Source organism: Ceratotherium simum, chromosome 32, assembly GCF_057802395.1.
Source record: "Ceratotherium simum simum isolate JZ-2026a chromosome 32, ASM5780239v1, whole genome shotgun sequence".
Lineage (NCBI taxonomy): Eukaryota > Metazoa > Chordata > Mammalia > Perissodactyla > Rhinocerotidae > Ceratotherium > Ceratotherium simum.
Genome location: NC_141931.1, coordinates 1,531,696 through 1,550,132, shown reverse-complemented (window position 1 = coordinate 1,550,132; position 18,437 = coordinate 1,531,696). Strand labels below are relative to the sequence as shown.

The 18,437-nt window shown below is 40.2% G+C and overlaps 1 long non-coding RNA gene across 1 annotated transcript; it reads right to left on the bottom strand.

The window, feature by feature from the left end:
- Window positions 1-4,604: 4,604 nt before the first annotated feature.
- LOC147912937 (uncharacterized) lies at window positions 4,605-10,646 on the bottom strand. Its single transcript, XR_015549305.1, has 3 exons — window positions 10,495-10,646; window positions 5,679-6,349; window positions 4,605-4,982 (listed from the first exon to the last, which is right to left on the bottom strand). It is a non-coding gene; the product is annotated as an uncharacterized LOC147912937 (long non-coding RNA).
- Between the last annotated feature and the right edge of the window lie 7,791 nt (window positions 10,647-18,437).

Below are 18,437 nucleotides of genomic sequence, written 5' to 3'. Positions count from 1 at the left end.
GAACTTCCAGCTACAAAAGAAGAGGGTTTACACCAGTCAGGGAATCGAGGAATACTGAGCATTCTCATATCTGGCTGGCTGGGTGGATCCCGTACCCTGGGAAGCAGTAGACTGCAGCACACCTGGGCCCTGGGCCCAACTGGAGTCTCAGCAGACTGCTCACTGACCTTGTGCCCTCGGGTCAATAAATGGCATCCTAGGCCTCTGTTCCCTGGTTTATACCACAGGGATGACAACGGCAAGCTGTCATCGGGCTGTTGTGAGGGGTTAATGAGTTTACAGATGTAAAGTGCTCACCCATAGTCCACACTCAATAAATGTCAGCTAAGATCATAACATTGTCCTTGTCCTCAAGGAACTTGCACACTAGTTAGGGAGATGGGACAACACACATGAAAGAATTACAAAAGAGAGTCTGTCATTAAGTGGTAAGTGTTAAGGTATAAGTATCACGGGAGTTTAAAGAAGAATGAAATATTTCTGTGTCTTTGTGATCAGGTAACGTTAATAGAGGCGGGAAATTATGTTAGAGCTTGAGGTTGTCTAAGCCAACACATTAAACATTTACTACTTCTGTTGCTCACTCACCCAACTGAGTGCTTACCATATGACATTCATTTTGCTAATCCGGAGAGGAGGCACAATTATGATCACTAGGCTAAATAACCCTTCCCTACATTACACCATTTAATCCTCTTGACAACCCTGGGATACGGTAGTATTATCTGCATTTTATTTATGAAGAAATTGAGGTTCCGAGAAATTAAGTGGTTTGTCTGAGGTCAAAGTGCTCACCAACGGCAGGGCTGAGACCGGAGCACAGGTTATCTGATGGCAGAGCACACAGAAAAGGAGTGAATAGGGTGTGGAAGTCTGACTGAGATGGGTGTGGAGGACAGGACACCAACAAGGCCCATGTTCCAGTGGGAACAGAGCCTCTGCTGGGAGTCAGGGATAAACTGGGATCGCTACAGGGGTCTGCTTGGAAAGCCACCGCAGGCCATGAAAAGGTATCTGGCCTTGACCTAGTGGCAACAGAAGCTCGCTAGCCCCTGAGCCTGGGAGCGAGTGACACGGTGAAACAGCCACTGTCGAGTTTAGCCTGGCTACAGGCTGGTGGGCTGGTGGCAGATTAGGAGGCAAATTTTGGCTTGAGAGAAGGCAGCCAGGCAAAAGGAAGCAGGAAAGGGGCTAGTGTGAACTGATGAGGCCCAGAGTGGGGGTGTCAAAGAGAACAACAAGGAAACATAGAATCCAGGGGACCCCTTAAAGGCGATTGTTGCCAGGTTCCTGGACCAGACTGGACGAGGACAGTAAATGAAAGGGAGCATCAGAGTGAGCTGCATTTCTCATCCTTGCAGTCCTGAAAATAGTGATGTTTCTGACGAGGCCGTGAAAACTGAGAAGATACGCAGAGGATTCTTTTTGTTTTGCACACGTTGAGCTTGAGGCAACCTGTGGGAATCCTGCAAACATCTGGACAAATGGAGATTGGAGCATGCCTGAGACGTCAAGGCTGGAGACAGAGACTGAGAATCAGCCACACAGAGAAAAAAAGACACAAATGATAACGCACATGGTTAGGGGCCAAAACAAGGAAAAGTGGCCGCAAAGGGAAAAAGAGTGATTGTTTGAATGGTTACAGGAAAGTTAAGAAAACAGAAGAAATAATGGCACCCTACATCAGACAGTCATTAGACTTGGGCCCTTTGAGGAAGTAAACTCACAGACTCAGCAGACAGTGAGGGTGGAGGCCACAGGGAAGCAGGTGGAGAGGACCAGGAGAGATAACAAGGTGATGGAGAAGCTACAGGTGGGGCTTGGGAACGACAGGAGCAGAGGAACAGGACCGGCCTCCGGTGGAATGAAAGGCTGTCTTTGTTTCTTTTTAGAATTAAAGGATGTGGGTATGTTTGAAGGGCCATCTGAGTGGCTGTGGAGAGGGAGAATCTCACAGCTCCCTGACGATGAGACAGGGGTAGCACAGAAAAGAGCTTGGGGAGGGAACCTTGTTTCGGCTTTCTAAAACGGCCCCGGGGCAGTGCAGATCACGTCCTGCCCCAAACAGAAGGGGAGTTTTCTCGTAGGCTTTAGAGCAGGGGTCCCCAAACTGTTCTTTGATTGCTTAAATCTAGTAGTACAATGTGTTTGAGCATTCAGCCTCAGTATATGTATATGTAATTCTGAACTATGTATATGTATTACTATGATTAGCTAATATCTCAAGGTACATTATTCACCAGGGTGAGTTCAGTATTAAAAATAGTGAATATAATTTTATATTTCAAATGTTGTTCTTCATAACTTAGAGTTATTTTTTGGTGACTTTCTGTTAGAATTGATTATATTGTCACTGTTTTTACCTTGTACTTGGCCGAGGGTTTGTTTAGTAAAGCTAGGTGACGTAATCCATATTAACTAGGTTCTTGTAACTCCCATCTCTGTAAACGAATGCACGTGGGCCTCACGCCCCCTTCAGGGCTCCACCCATACCATTGCTGACCCGTGGCTGTGTGACGTAGGACTGCACAAGGGCACCAGGGGCAGTCTATATATTAAATATTCACAAAAGCCTAATTCTCTCCTCCCTCTCTCCTTCCCTCTCTACCTTCTCTCCCTCCTTCCTACAAAATGAACATCCATAGACGTTCTAATATTTTCTCTTACCTCCCAATAAATCTTATTACCCTGGGGTACATGCCCTCGCCTGGCAGAAGACAATTTTAGAGAGTGCTATGTTGAGGAAATGGGAGAACCATGCTTATCATTATCCCCATTCAGTACTTCTTTTTCCTTTACATATAAGTGTAACTTTTATGCCTTGAATCGGGAATCAGGAACTTGAGTCTTAACTTGCTCTTTGCCTCCAACTTGTGTACCACGCCCTAGGGCCAGCTCCTTTATACTCCCTGTGTCTCAATTCCTCACCCACAGACCAGGGATAGAAATACCTGTCATACCTTCCTTCCATGGGTGCAGCAGGTTCGCATGGACTAAGGTAGGTGAAAGTGTTGCAAAAACTGGAAAATGCTAAATGCAGGTTTCATGATAAGTGTCTTTTCAATTTCATCTCTAGAAACATACAGACTCCACAAGGTATACCATTTTTACAAATTTCCTTACAATGTAGCAAATCCTTTGATCATTAAGGATTTATTTTATTATTTTAAGTCACTGAAGTACGATGCATACAGGTAGAGTTATGTCTCTCGTTAGCCAGCAATACTTACAGATTGCTGTCTAGTCTCTTTGCCCACATATCTGTCACTTCCCTGAGGTCCCTTCTGTTTTAGGCTTTCTTGCTACAAGCACTGCTTTTACTGTCAATAAAGTCGCATGTTTGCCCTTACTGCTGGTTTGAGGGGTAGGTACTTCCAGGTGGCTCACCTTGCTGTGGACGCCACCAGGCGTGCCCAAGGCCCCACTCTACACACCACCCAGACATCAGAGCGGAGATCCAACGCAGCTGGATTTGCTTAAATTACCAGGATTAAAGTAAAAAAAAATTTTGTGGGGCTGGAATCATTTTTGAATAACTTCTTTCTGATTATGAAACGTTCATGATAGAAAATTAGAAAATGGAGAGAAACAGAAAAAGAAAATAAAAATGACCTGTAATCCCAATCTCTTTTAACATTTTGGTATAAATGGTCCCCATCTCCCCCTTCTGTCAATAGGAGTAAGATCACATTGTTTAGTAACATTATTTTAAAATATGTAATAACATACAGTGAATACTTTCTGTGTTATTAAATATTCTTTTACAATATGATTTTTAGTGGTGCATTATATTCCATTGTACGGATCATAATTTATTTAACAACATGCTATTGTTGAACACTTGGGGATACTTTGCTGCAGAGTAGCAGAGCTGGCCGGGGGAAGGGGTGGGAAGTGAGAGACACAGGGCATGTGTTTCCCCTGAGCACGTGCTCCAAAGAAGATGCTCAGAAGGTGAACCCTTCCCTATGTTCTTTCTCACTCTTCTCGCTGGTGGTAGAACTTGGCCACATGCTCACCACTGCAATGCATATCCCATATAGCTCTAGCTTTAAGCTTATCCACAATTGGATAAATTCACAGAAATGGAAATTTGGGATTAACAGGTTTATAATATTCTAAGTCTTTTGATGATAATTGCAAAATTGTCATTCAGAAAGTTTGAACCAATTTATATTTCCTGGAGCAATGTAAAAGTGTTCATTTCCTGGGTGTTATTGCCAACACTGGGTGTAATTTTTTTTAAACGTATGTTTGAGCTGGAATAATTTTAACTGTTTATGTTTATTGAATTAAGTTGTCCAATGGATATCTCGCCAAAAAAAGTTCTCTGTTTCTGAGCCTCTTTTGGATGGTCGTGAAACTGTTTTAGTTTTTTGTTTGTTTTTAAGGCAATAACCACAGGAACGAGGAATGAAAGCAGAATGTATCAAGATAGTGTATTACAATCACGAATGAATACTAGGATGTGTTAATAAAGCAGTCGATAGGCAAGAATTCAACGGTAGAGGATGTTTTGGATTGCAAAGTATATGGACCAACATTTAAAAATAAGAAATTCATTAAATATGAATAAACCATAAAATTATGATTTTGAACCTAGATACACTTCTGAAGATGGACCATGCCAATTACCTAATTCTTTTATAATACATTATGAGGTGACTCCTAGGTTTTAGGGAAAATAGCTTCTTGATGTTTGAATAGGATTTAATCTCTGGAGGACGGAGCTCCCACCAACTATGATTCTGGCTGCTAACAGCACTTGATAATAACCCCACAAGTCCAGCTTGCCAGGGCACTCTAGTGACTCAAAATCTGTGAAGACTGGCAGGCGAGTACCTGACATATTCAGTATTATCTTTTCTATATTCCTGCATGTTATGGGCTGATTTGTGCCCCACCCCCCACAACACCTACCTCGTGCAATTGTTGGCTTCACCAGTGAAAACTGGGTAGCAGATTTGAATTTAGTCTTATATCTAGTAATGAAGAAGAGAGAGATATATATATATATATTGATATATATATACACATACACTCCTATATCTACTAAAGAGAGATAAAAGTCAGTTTCATTAGATCTGACATTGTTTTTATTACATGGAATTTAAGAGGCTACACATAGAAAAGTAAATGATTCTCTTATTTTTGAGGTGTTGGGTAGACACTTTTTAAAAAATTTTTGCTGAGGAAGATTTGCCCTGAGCTAACATCTGCTGCCAATCTTCCTCTTTTTGAATGTGACTTGCTGCCACAGCATGGCCACTGACAGATGAGTGGTGTAGGTCCACGCCTGGGAACGGAACCTGGGCCACTGAAGCAGAGCATGCCGAACTTAACCACTAGGCCACCAGGGCTGGCCCTGGGTAGATACCTTACGCTACTATATTGTAAACTAAAATGTGAGAGAAGCTGAATCACAATGTAATTTTCTTACAGTTCTGACTATACATTTCCCTTTGGGAATAACAAAAAGCATGGGCTTTTTTGTTTTTATGCAGGAATCTGTTGATATATTGGTCATTCAACAGCAGCAGTGTAGTGATGCAAGTGGTAGAGTAATAATAATAACCCAGTAAATTCCCACTTAACTTGAGAGATTGGGAAGTGTGTTTTTGAATTTATTAATATTTTGGTTAATCAGTTATTGAAGTGGGTGTTTGCCAAATACTTACCTGCCTGCTTTGTGTACTGCTTTCTGTTAGGTTGAGCGGGCAGCATAAAGGGAGGCTGGTGGAAAGAAACGGTCCCTCCATTCAGGAGCTAACAAACCAGTTCCGCAGACATAGTCACAATTATGAAACCAGGACTAATACAGAGCAGTGTCGAGTTGCCACGTGACGAAGTAGAAAATGAAAATCACCATGGCATTTGGATGAGCGGGAAGGGCAGTAAGGCACGGGAGCAGCGAGGAAAGCTTCGTGGAGGAGGTGCCCTGGGCCCGGCGGCACAGGCAGCATTTATGCAGGAAGTGAGGAGGATGGAGGGGTCCCGTCCAGGAGAACTAACTGGAGGAGATGACGGATGGGCCCAAGATGGGACTTGCTGCGATGACCAGGTGAGGAGAAAAAGAAGCTGGGCGGGAGAGGGCGGTCGCCAGTGGCGTGATGTAAAGTACCGGTGAAGGGCCGTCCTGAGGAGTCTGAGGCGCTGCGCTCAAAGACTCGGCACACTAGCCTCAGGGCTGCTGCTTCTGAATTCACGGGGGTGGGCGGGACACTGCACTGGGAGGAGTCCCGGTGGCAGGTGAGTCTGTAAGTAATCCGGCTGCAGCAAAGTTTCAGGCCATGAAATGGCCTGGATGAATTCACAGGTTGAGGAGTACAGGACCAGTTCTAGGGCAGTGCTGTCCAACAGAAATGCAGTGTGAGCCACATACGGAATTTAAAATTTTCTGGCAGTCACATTTAAAAAAAGTAAAAAGAAGCAGTGACATTAAGTTTCATATTTTATTTAACCCCAAATATCCCAAATATTATCATTTCAACATGTAACTAAGACAAAAAAGTATTAATGAAGTATTTTACATTTTTTTGGTCTAACTCTCTGAAACTCAGTGTATATTTTATTCTTGTAGCATATCTCAACTGGACTAAGCACAGTGCAAGTGCCAACAGCCACACCTGGCCAGTGGCTGCCACACTGGACGATACAGCTCCCAGGCTTCAGGGCTCCCACTGTGGATACCTGTCAGAGTTAGGAACGAGTGTGAGGATCGTGCAGGAAAACTGGGGAAATGAAGCAATATCTTTGGATTCAGTCAAGGCTTGTTTTGAGGGTAAGGGAAGGAGAGAGAAAGGCAGAATTTAAAGGAATAAATTTTTTTTTTTTTTTTTTAAATAACAGCTTTATTGAGATATGGTTAACACAACCATAGAATTCACCCAGTAAAGTGTACATTTTTTTACTATAATCACAGATATGTACAACCATCACCACAGTCAATTTTAGAATACTTTCATCACCTCAAAGAGAAACCCCATACCCTTTAGCTATTGCCCCCTCATCCCCCAATGTCTCCATTCTCCCTTGCCCTAAGTAACCACTAATCTCCTTTCTATTGTTATAGATTTGCCTAATCCGGACATTTCATACAAATGGAATCATATAATATACGGTCTTCCATGATTGGCTTCTTTCATTTAGCGTAATGTTTTCAAGGTTCATCCATGTTGTAGAATGTATCAATACTTTATTCTATTTTATGGCCAAATAATACTCCGTTGTGTGACTATACCACATTTTATTTACCATTCATCAGCTGATGGACATTTGGGTTGTTTCTAAAGGAATAAATGTTTTAATTAGAGGGTTCCACAAGTTCTCAGGGCTGATACCTGGCCACCAGATGGAATATGTCAAAAGACTCCATTCTAAGCTCTTTCAAATAATCATCCTGTGGATGCAGAGAACCAGAGGTGAAGATCAGGGACAGGCCTGGGCTTATGGGAGGGCCATCAAGAGGAGACAGAAGCAGGTCAGGGGGCAGCAGTGAGGAAATGACCCTCTCTGCAGTGAGTGTGTGCACTAGGGTGCAAAGGAGAGGGAAATAAGGTTGTTTGAGCAGGTGGAGGGAGGGAAGACTATGATTGAGATTAAAGTTTCTCCTGAAAATACAAATGAGGTAAAGATATAGATGTGGGAGGCACATTGGGCCTAATCGTGAAGAAGGACCTCACCATGTAGGAGAACTCCATGTGTAAGGACTCCACCATCGCAAGGATCCTACCAAGTGGGAGGAATTGCAATGTGGGAGGACCCCTCCACAAGACAGGACTTTATCATGTGGATGCCACCATGCAGCAGAATCCCACCATGAGGTAGGACCCCAACAGGTGGGCAAAGGATATGAATTATGTTTCTCCAAAAAAGATATACAAATGCCTAATAAGCATATGAAAAGATACTGAACATCATTAGTCATTAGAGAAATGCAAATCAAAATCACCATGAGATGTCACTTCACACCCACTATATGGCTATAGCCAAAGACAGGCAATAACAAGTACTGGCAAGGATGTGGAACCCTCATTCATGGCTGGTGAGAAAGTAAAATGGTGCAGCCATATTGGAAAACAGTTTGGTCATTCCTTGAAATGCTAAACATAGAGTTACTATATGACTCAGCAATTCTACTCTTAGGTATCTACCCAGGAGAAATGAAAATATATGTCCACACAAAAAGTTACACATAAATTCTCATAGCAGGATTATTTATAATAACCAAAAAGTGAAAACAACAGAAATGTCCATCGACTAATAAATGGATAAATAAGTGTATATCCACACAATGGAATATTATTTGGTGGCAAAAAAGCATGAAGTATTGATAAATTATATAACATAGATGAACCTCAAAACATTAAGTGAAAGAAGCCAGTTACAACAAACCACATACTGTATGATACAGTTCCTGTAGAATGTCTATAAGAGGCAAATCCATAGACACATAAAGTAGATGAGTGGTTGCCTAGGCCTGGAGGGGGAGGAGTGCGGAGTGACTGCTAATGGGTACGAGGTTCCCTTTGGGGATCATGAAAGGGTTCTAAAATTAGATTCGGTGATGATTGCACAACTCTGCTAATATATTAAAAATTACTGTACATTTTAAATGGCTGAACTTTATGGTATGTAAATTATACTCAATAAAGCTGTCAAAAAAATAAACAGAGCTTCGAGGACCTGTGGGATAATATCAAGTGGTTTGGCATAGATGAAATTGGACTCCCAGAAAAGGGGGAGGTTGGTAACAGAAGAAATAATGGCTAAAAACTTCCCAAATGTAATGAAAACTACAAACCACAGACCAAGAAGTTCAAAGAATCCCAATCAGAATAAACACACATATTTGCACCAGAAACCAAAGTATATCATAGTCAAATTGCTGAAAACAAGCGATAAAGAGAAATATCTTAAAAGCAGCTAGAGGAGGGGGAAACATATTACATACAGAGGAAAATAGACAAAAATTATAGCAGACTGCTCATCAGAAATATGCATAAAAGAAAAAAAATGAAATGACTCTAAAAAATGCTACAAGAAAAAGTCAACCTAGAAATCTATATCCAGTGAAAATATTCTTCAAAACAAAAGCAACTTTTGAGACAAACAACAATGGAGAGAATTTGTCACCTGCAGACAATGTAATACAAGAAATGCTAAAAGAAGTTCCTCAGGCAAAGGAAAAATGTCACCAGATATGAAACCTGGATTTACACAAAGGAACAAAGAGCACCAGAAATGGTCAATATGTGGATAAATATAAAATAATTTTTGTATCCATTTAATAATTTCTTTAAATAGTAATTGTGCAAAGCAAAAAATAAACCAAAACAAAAAAAGCACAATGTATTATGGTGTTTGTTACGTGTAGAAGTGAAGTGTATGACAAAGCTCAAAGGACAAGAGAGGAAACATGCAAGCATGATGTTGCAAGAACCTGACGTTACACGTGAGGTGGCATGATATTATTTAAATGTAGATCGGATAAGGTAAAGAGCCATACCGTAAATCTTAGAGCAACCATTAATAATTAAAGCAAAGAGAAGGAGCTCATAAACCAACAATGGAAATAAAATGGAATCCTAAAATATAACCTCAAAGGTAGGAGAAGAAGAAATAGGAACAAAGATTTGGAATAAATAGAAAACAAAGAGCAAGATGATAGATTTAAACCCCACCCCATTGATAATCACATCAAACGTAAATCATCTAAAACTTCCAATTAAAAGACATATTGCCAGACTGGATAAAAAAGCAAGACCCTACTGTGTGCAATCTATAAGAAACCCACTTTAAATATAAAGACAGAACGATCAAAGTGAAAAGATGGAGGAGATATTACATGTAAATACTAATCATGAGAAAGATGGAGTGGCTATATTAATATCAGAGAAGACTTCAGAATAAGGACTATTATCAGGAATACAGAGATACATTTCATATTGTTAAAGGAATCAATTCATCAAAAAGACATAACAGGGGGCGGAGTCAAGATGGCGGCGTAGGCAGACTCTGAACTCACCTCCTCCCGTGGACACAGCCAATTTACAACTACTCGTGGAAAAATTACCCCTGAGACAGAACTGAAAACTGGATGAGAGGAACTCCTGCAACAACGGACAATCCTAACTGGGGTGGAAGAGGCAGAGACTCCCTTCCGGAGAGGAAAAACGCCGCCTTCACAAGCCGCCAGCGTCACGGCCGCCGGGAGCAGCTCACAGGTACGCAGCCTCCCTGGAGGTGCGGGGCCCTGAGCCGGGGAGCGCCCCCGCTGTGGGCATTTTGTGGACCCAGCACAATCGACACCAGTGGCATAATATCTGACTTTGCCTGCTACTAGAACATTGGGGAGCACCCCCAGAAAACCCGGTTCACAAAGAAACTAAAACTGGCTCTTAAAGGGCCCACGCACAAACTCACCCGTTCCAGAAAGCATCCTAAAATCACCAGAAAGAAAGGTGCACACTGCTTTGGTGACAAGAGACTCACCTAATAGGCCCTGAGTGCATCTCGGTGAGGGGTGAGACCTCTCCAGGGACTGGGACATTGGCGGCGGCCATTGTTGTGGCCTGGTGTGAGTGTGCTGACACAGACGCCATTGGAGTTTTCCCTGAGACCTGCTAACCCAGGGTCTGCTCCACCCGCTAGAGCACCGATTTAATCCAGCTCAGCCAAGGCAGGCAGCCCACCCTAGAGACTGGCCCCACCTAACAACAAGCCCTCAGGCAACGTGTGGGCCTGCATAGATTGGTGACTGGATTTTCTGCAGCCTGGTAACTGAGCTGACTTGAGCGGGGCAGGGTGTGCACAAGGAGCGGGTGGAGAGTGTGGGGTGGTGGCGGAGTGTGTGGGGCTCCCGCCGTGGAGAGACTGGGTCCGCTTGGGGAGGTCGGGGCGCTCACACGGGGCAGGACTGTGTTGACTGTGTGTGTGGACCTCTGGGCGGCAGGGCTTGTCAGCTGCAGAAGACTTGTGCTTCTCAAAGACCCACATAGGAGGTTTGCCCCACCTTCCAAAGCCTGAAACAATTGGGTGCTCCTGTGCCTGAGGCCAGCCCCACCCAGCTGAAATCCTCAGAGAGCTGACAAGAGACCTAATAGGCTAGAGGTTTACAGCAATTCTAAGGCCCTGAGCCTAACAACCTGCCACACTGGGGGCCTACTCACTTAAAAGAAATACTGCAACACAAATGTGGTATTAGAACTTACAGCCAACTGTGCTGGGGCTCCCACACCTGATAAAGAGACTGAAGGGCCCACAACAACTACAAGCAGCTGAGCATTACAACAGCTGGCCAGGAGCATAACTCAGCCTCCCTGGGCGCCTATAGGGAGAGCTAACAGGCCACAATAGAAGGACACACGTAGCCCACATAGGGGCCACCCTGGAACATTGAGAACTGAGGGAAGCACACTGGAAGCCTCCTAAGCCATCACTTACATAAGGTCACCTATCCAAGAGCAGGAGACGTAGCTGACCTACCTAATACGTGAGACACAAGCACAGGGAAAGAGGCAAAATGAGGAGGCAAAAGAATACATTCCAAGTAAGGGAACAGGACAAAACCCCAGAAAAGGAACTAAGTGAAACAGAAATGAGCAACCTACCTGACAGAGAGTTCAAACTAAGAGTGTTAAGGATGCTCACTGATCTGGGGAGAAGAATAGATGAACTCAGTGAGAATGTCAACAAAGAAATGGAAGATATAAAAAAGAACCAATCAGAAATGAAGAATACAATACTGGAAATGAAAAACTCATTAGAGGGACTCAAAAGCAGACTAGAGGATACAGAAGAACGGATCAGTGAGCTGGAAGAAAGACTAGAAGAAATTACCCAAGGTGAACAGGTAAAAGAGAAAAGAATTAAAAAGAGTGAGGACAGTCTAAGGGACCTCTGGGACAACATCAAGCGCACTAACATCCGTGTTATAGGTGTCCCGGAAGGAGAAGAGCGAGACAAGGGGGCAGAGAATCTATTTCAAGAAATAATAGATGAAAACTTCCCTAACCTAAGGAAGGAAACAGACATCCAGGTACAGGATGCACAGAGAGCCCCAAACAAGATAAACCCAAAGAGGCCCACACCAAGACACATCATAATCAAAATGTCCAGAATTAAAGATAAAGAGAGAATCCTAAAAGCCGCAAGAGAATGTCAAGTTACATACAAAGGAAACCCCATAAGGCTATCAGCTGACTTCTCAGCAGAAACCTTACAGGCTAGAAGAGAATGGCACGATATATTTAAAGTGCTAAAAGGAAAAAACTTACAGCCAAGAATACTCTACCCAGCAAGGTTATCGTTCAAAATGGAAGGAGAGATCAAAATTTTCCCAGATAAGCAAAAATTAAAGGAGTTTGTCACCAAGAAACCAGTGTTACAAGAAATGTTAAAGGGACTGATTTAAGGGGAAAAGAAGACCACAAATAGGAAAAATTATCTATTTCCACGATTAGAACGTAATGGATACAAATGCACAAAAAGAGGTTAGATATGATATCAAAAACATAAAAGGAGGGAGGAGGGTAGTTAAAGAGTACAGCTTTCAGACAGAGGTCAAACTAAAGTGACCATCAATTCTGTATAGAAGAAGTAAGGAACAGAGAAGGACTACTTAAACACTGAGGAAAAAAAAAAAAAAAGTTAAAAAATGGCAGTAAGTACATACTTATCAATAGCTACTTTAAACGTCAATGGACTAAATGCCCCAATTAAAAGGCATAGGGTGGCTGACTGGATAAAAAAACAAGACCCAGGGCCGGCCCTGTGGCTTGGTGGTTAAGTGCGCGCGCTGCGATGCTGGCGGCCCGGGTTCGGATCCCGGGTGCGCATCGAGGCACCACTTCTCCGTTCATCCTGAGGCCGAGTCCCACATACAGCAGCTAGAAGGATGTGCAGCTGCGACACACAACTATCCACTGGGGCTTTGGGGGGAAAAAATAAAATAAATAAAATCTTTAAAAAAAAAAAAAAAAAAAAAACAAGACCCATATATATGCTGCATACAAGAGACACACTTCAGACCTAAGACACTCACAAACTGAAAGTGAAGGGATGGAAAAAGATACTCCACGCAAATGGCAATGAAAAGAAAGCTGGGGTAGCAGTACTCATATCAGACAAAATAGACTTTAAAACAAAAACTGTAAAACGAGACAAAGAAGGGCATTACATAATGATCAAGGGAACAATCCAACAAGAGGATATAACACTTGTAAATATCTACGCACCCAATGTAGGTGCACCTAAATATATAAAGCAATTATTAACAGACATAAAAACAGAAATAGACAGTAACACAATAATAGTAGGGGACTTTAACACTCCACTTACACCAACAGATAGATCATCCAAACAGAAGATCAATAAGGAAACATTGGCCTTAAACGACACCTTAGAACAGATGGACCTAGTAGATATATACAGAGCATTCCATCCAAAAACCGAAGAATACACGTTCTTTTCAAATGCACATGGAACATTCTCCAAGATTGATCACATATTAGGCCACAAAACAAGTCTGCATAAATTTAAGAAGATTGAAATAATACCAAGCATCTTTTCTGACCACAACGGTACGAAACTAGAAATCAACTATAGGAAGAAAATCAGAAAAGCCACAAATACATGGAGATTAAACAAAATGCTACTGAACAACAACTGGGTTAACGAAGAAATCAAAGAAGAAATCAAAAAATACCTGGAGACAAATGAAAATGAAAATATGACATGCCAGAATTTATGGGATACAGCAAAAGCGGTTCTAAGAGGGAAGTTTATAGCGATACAGGCCTATCTCAACAAACAAGAAAAATCTCAAATAAACAATCTAAAAATGCACCTAAAGGAACTGGAAAAAGAAGAACAAACATAGCCCAAATTCAGTAGAAGAAGGGAAATAATAAAAATCAGAGCAGAAATAAATGAAATAGAGACCAAAAAAACAATAGAAAAATTAATAAAACCAAGAGCTGGTTCTTTGAAAAGATCAACAAAATAGACAAACCTTTAGCTAGACTCACCAAGAAAAAGAGAGAAGGCACAAATAAGTAAAATCAGAAATGAAAGAGGAGAGGTTACAACAGACACCTCAGAAATACAAAAGATTATAAGAGAAAACTATGAAAAACTATATGCCAACCAATTCGACAATCTGGAAGAAATGGATAAATTCTTAGAATCATACAACCTTCCAAAACTGGATCAAGAAGAAGTGGAGAATTTGAATAGACCAATCACCAGTAAGGAGATCGAAACAGTAATCAAAAACCTCCCCAAAAATAAAAGTCCAGGACCAGACGGCTTCCCTGGTGAATTCTACCAAACATTCAAAGAAGACTTAATACCTATCCTTCTCAAACTCTTCCAAAAAATTGAGGAGGGGGGGAAGCTCCCTAACTCATTCTACGAAGCTGACATTACCCTGATACAAAAACCAGACAAGGACAACACAAAAAAAGAAAATTACAGGCCAATATCACTGATGAACATCGATGCGAAAATCCTCAACAAAATACTAGCAAATCGCATGCAACAATACGTTAAAAAGATTATACACCATGATCAAGTGGGATTTATTCCAGGGATGCAGGGATGGTTTAACATTCGCAAATCAATCAACGTAATACACCACGTTAATAAAATGAAGAACAAAAATCACATGATCATCTCAATAGATGCAGAGAAAGCATTTGACAAGATCCAGCATCCATTTATGATAAAAACTCTGAATAAAATGGGTATAGAAGGAAAGTACCTCAACATAATAAAGACCATATATGAGAAACCCACAGCTAATATCATCCTCAATGGGGAAAAACTGAAAGCTATCCCTCTAAGAACAGGAACCAGACAAGGATGCCCACTGTCACCACTCCTATTTAACATAGTATTGGAAGTCCTAGCCAGAGCAATCAGGCAAGAGAAAGAAATAAAAGGGATCCAAATTGGAAAGGAAGAAGTGAAACTGTCACTATTTGCAGATGACATGATTTTATATATAGAAAACCTAAAGAATCCACCAGAAAACTTTTAGAAGTAATAAACGAATATGGTAAAGTTGCAGGATACAAAATCAACATACAAAAATCAGTTGCATTTCTGTACACTAACAACGAAGTAGCAGAAAGAGAAATTAAGAATACCATCCCATTTACAATTGCAACAAAAAGAATAAAATACCTAGGAATAAATTTAACCAAAGAGGTGAAAGATCTGTACACGAAAACTATAAAACATTTCTGAAAGAAATTGAAGAAGACACAAAGAAATGGAAAGATATTCCGTGCTCTTGGATTGGAAGAATTAACATAGTTAAGATGTCCATACTTCCTAAAGCCATCTATAGATTCAATGCAATCCCTATCAAAGTTCCAACAACATTTTTCACAGAAATAGAACAAAGAATCCTAAAATTCATATGGAACAACAAAAGATCCCGATTAGCTAAAGGAATCCTGAGAAAAAAGAACAAAGCTGGAGGTATCACACTCCCTGATATCAAAATATACTACAAAGCTATAGTAACCAAAACAGCATGGTACTGGCACAAAAACAGACACACAGATCAATGGAATAGAATCGAAAGCCCAGAAATAAACCCACACATCTATGGACAGCTAATCTTTGACAAAGGAGCCAAGAACATACAATGGGGAAAAGAAAGTCTCTTCAACAAATGGTGTTGGGAAAACTGGATAGCCATATGCAAAAAAATGAAAGTAGATCCTTACCTTACACCATACACAAAAATTAACTCCAAATGGATTAAAGACTTGAATGTAAGACCTGAAACTGTGAAAGTTCTAGAAGAAAACATAGGCAGTACGCTCTTCGACATCGGTCTTAGCAACATCTTTTCAAACACCACATCTGACCGGGCAAGAGAAACAATAGAAAAAATAAACAAATGGGACTACATCAAACTAAAAGCTTCTGCACAGCAAAGGAAACCATCAACAAAACGAAAAGACAACCTAACAATTGGGAGAAGATATTTGCAAACCATACATCTGATAAGGGCTTAATCTCCAAAATATATAAAGAACTCATGCATCTCAACAACAAAAACTACCAACCCAATTAAAAATGGGCAAAAGACCTGAACAGACATTTCTCCAAAGAAGATATACAGATGGCCAACAGACACATGAAAAGATGTTCAAAATCACTAACTATCAGGGAAATGCAAATCAAAACTACAATGAGATATCACCTCACGCCTGTCAGAATGGCTATAATTAACAAGACAGGAAACAACATGTGTTGGAGAGGATGTGGAGAGAAGGGAACTCTCATACACTGCTGGTGGGAGTGCAAACTGGTGCAGCCACTATGGAAAACAGTATGGAGATTCCTCAAAAAATCAAGGATAGAACTACCATATGATCCAGCTATTCCACTGTTGGGTATTTATCCAAAGAACTTGAAAACACCAATTTGCAAAGGTACATGCACCCCTGTGTTCATTGCAGCCTTATTCACAATAGCCAAGACTTGAAGCAACCTAAGTGCCCATCAAGGGACGAATGGATAAAGAAGCTGTGGTATATATACACAATGGAATACTACTCAGCCATAAGAAACGACAAAATCCAGCCATTTGTGACAACATGGATGGACATTGAGGGTATAATGCAAAGTGAAATAAGTCAGAGGGAGAAGGCCAAATACCGTATGATTTCCTTCATTAAGTAGTAGATAATAACAACAATAAACAAACACATAGGGACAGAGATTGGATTGGTGGTTACCAGAGGGGAAGGGGGGAGGGGGGAGGGGGGAGGGTGAAAGGTGAAAGGGATAATTCGGTACATGTGTGTGGTGATGGGTTGTAATTAGTATTTTGGTGGTGAACATGATGTAGTCCATGCAGAAATAGAAGTACAATGATGTACACCTCAAATTTTTGCAATGTTATAAACCAATGTTACGGCAATAAAAAAAAAAAAATAAAAAAAAAAAAATAAAAAAAAAAGACATAACAATCCTAAATATGTATGCGCCCAAAAACAGAGCTTCAAAATATATGAAGGAAAAACTGATAGAAGTGCAAAGAGAAATAGAAAAATCCACATTTACAGTTGGAATATCCCTCTCCTAGAAATTGACAGAAAAAGTAAACAGAAAATCAGCAATGATATAGATGATTTGAACAACCCTATTGAACAACTGGATCTAACTTACATTTCTAGAATGCTTCACCCAACAACAATAAAACACATGTTTTTTTCAAGTACACATGAAATATTTACCAAAATAGATCCAAATGCTGAACCATACAACATACTTCATCATACTTAAAAGGACTGAAATAATTATAGATTACGTTCTCTGAAAAAACAGAATTCCTCAGAAATTATCTAGAAAATTCTCAAATATTTAAAAATTTTTTTAAACAAATAAACAAAAATTCAAATTAAATTTTTCCTCTCCATGGGGAGAAGAAATCATAAGAGAAACTGAAAAATATTTTGACCTGAATGAAAGTGAAAAAATGTCAAAATCTGTAGGATACAGTTAAAGCATACACAGAGGAAAATGTATAGCTCTAAATGTTCGTATTATAAAAGAAGAAAGTGCTAAAATCAATCTAAGCTTCCACATTAAGAAGCCAGAGAAAGAGCAAATTAAATCAAAGTAAAAGGGAAGAAATAATAAATATAGAAATTGAAAGCAATGAAGTAGGAAACAAAATAATAGTAATATAGAATCATATGGTAGAAAATAATAAAATCTAAAGCTAGTTCTTCAGAAAATAACAAAATTGATGAACCACTAGCCAGACTGATTATGAAAGAGAGAGAGAAAGAAAAAAGTACCATCATTAGGAACACAAGAGAGGACATCACCACAGATCATGCAGACATTAAAAAAATAAAAGAATATTACAATTATGCAAATAAATTCAATGACAGATGAAATGGACAAATTCTTTGAAAGTCATAGATTAACAATAGTGACTCAAGAAAAAATAGAAAATATGAGTAGCCCTATATATATACTAAAGAAATTTAATTATTAATTAAAAGCTTCCCACAAAGAAAACTCCAGGCCCAGACGACTTCACTAGTAAATTCCACCAAACATTTAAGGAAGAAATAATACCAATTGTATACAAACTCATGCCAAAAATGAAGGGAGAAAGAACATTTCTCTATTTTTGTATTCTTTTTTTTTTTTTTGAGGCCAATGACATTACAAGAAAAGAAAACTAGAGACCAAACACCTCACTGAACATAGATGCAAAAATCTAAATTTTAGCAAATTGAATTCAGTAGTATATAAGAAGGATAACGCATTATGACTAAATGAGATTTATCCCAAGAACGCAAGGTGGGTTTAACATTCAAAAATCAATGTTATCACCATATTAACAGAATAAACGAGAAAAATCATATGATCCTCTCATTAGATGCCCAAAAATGTAT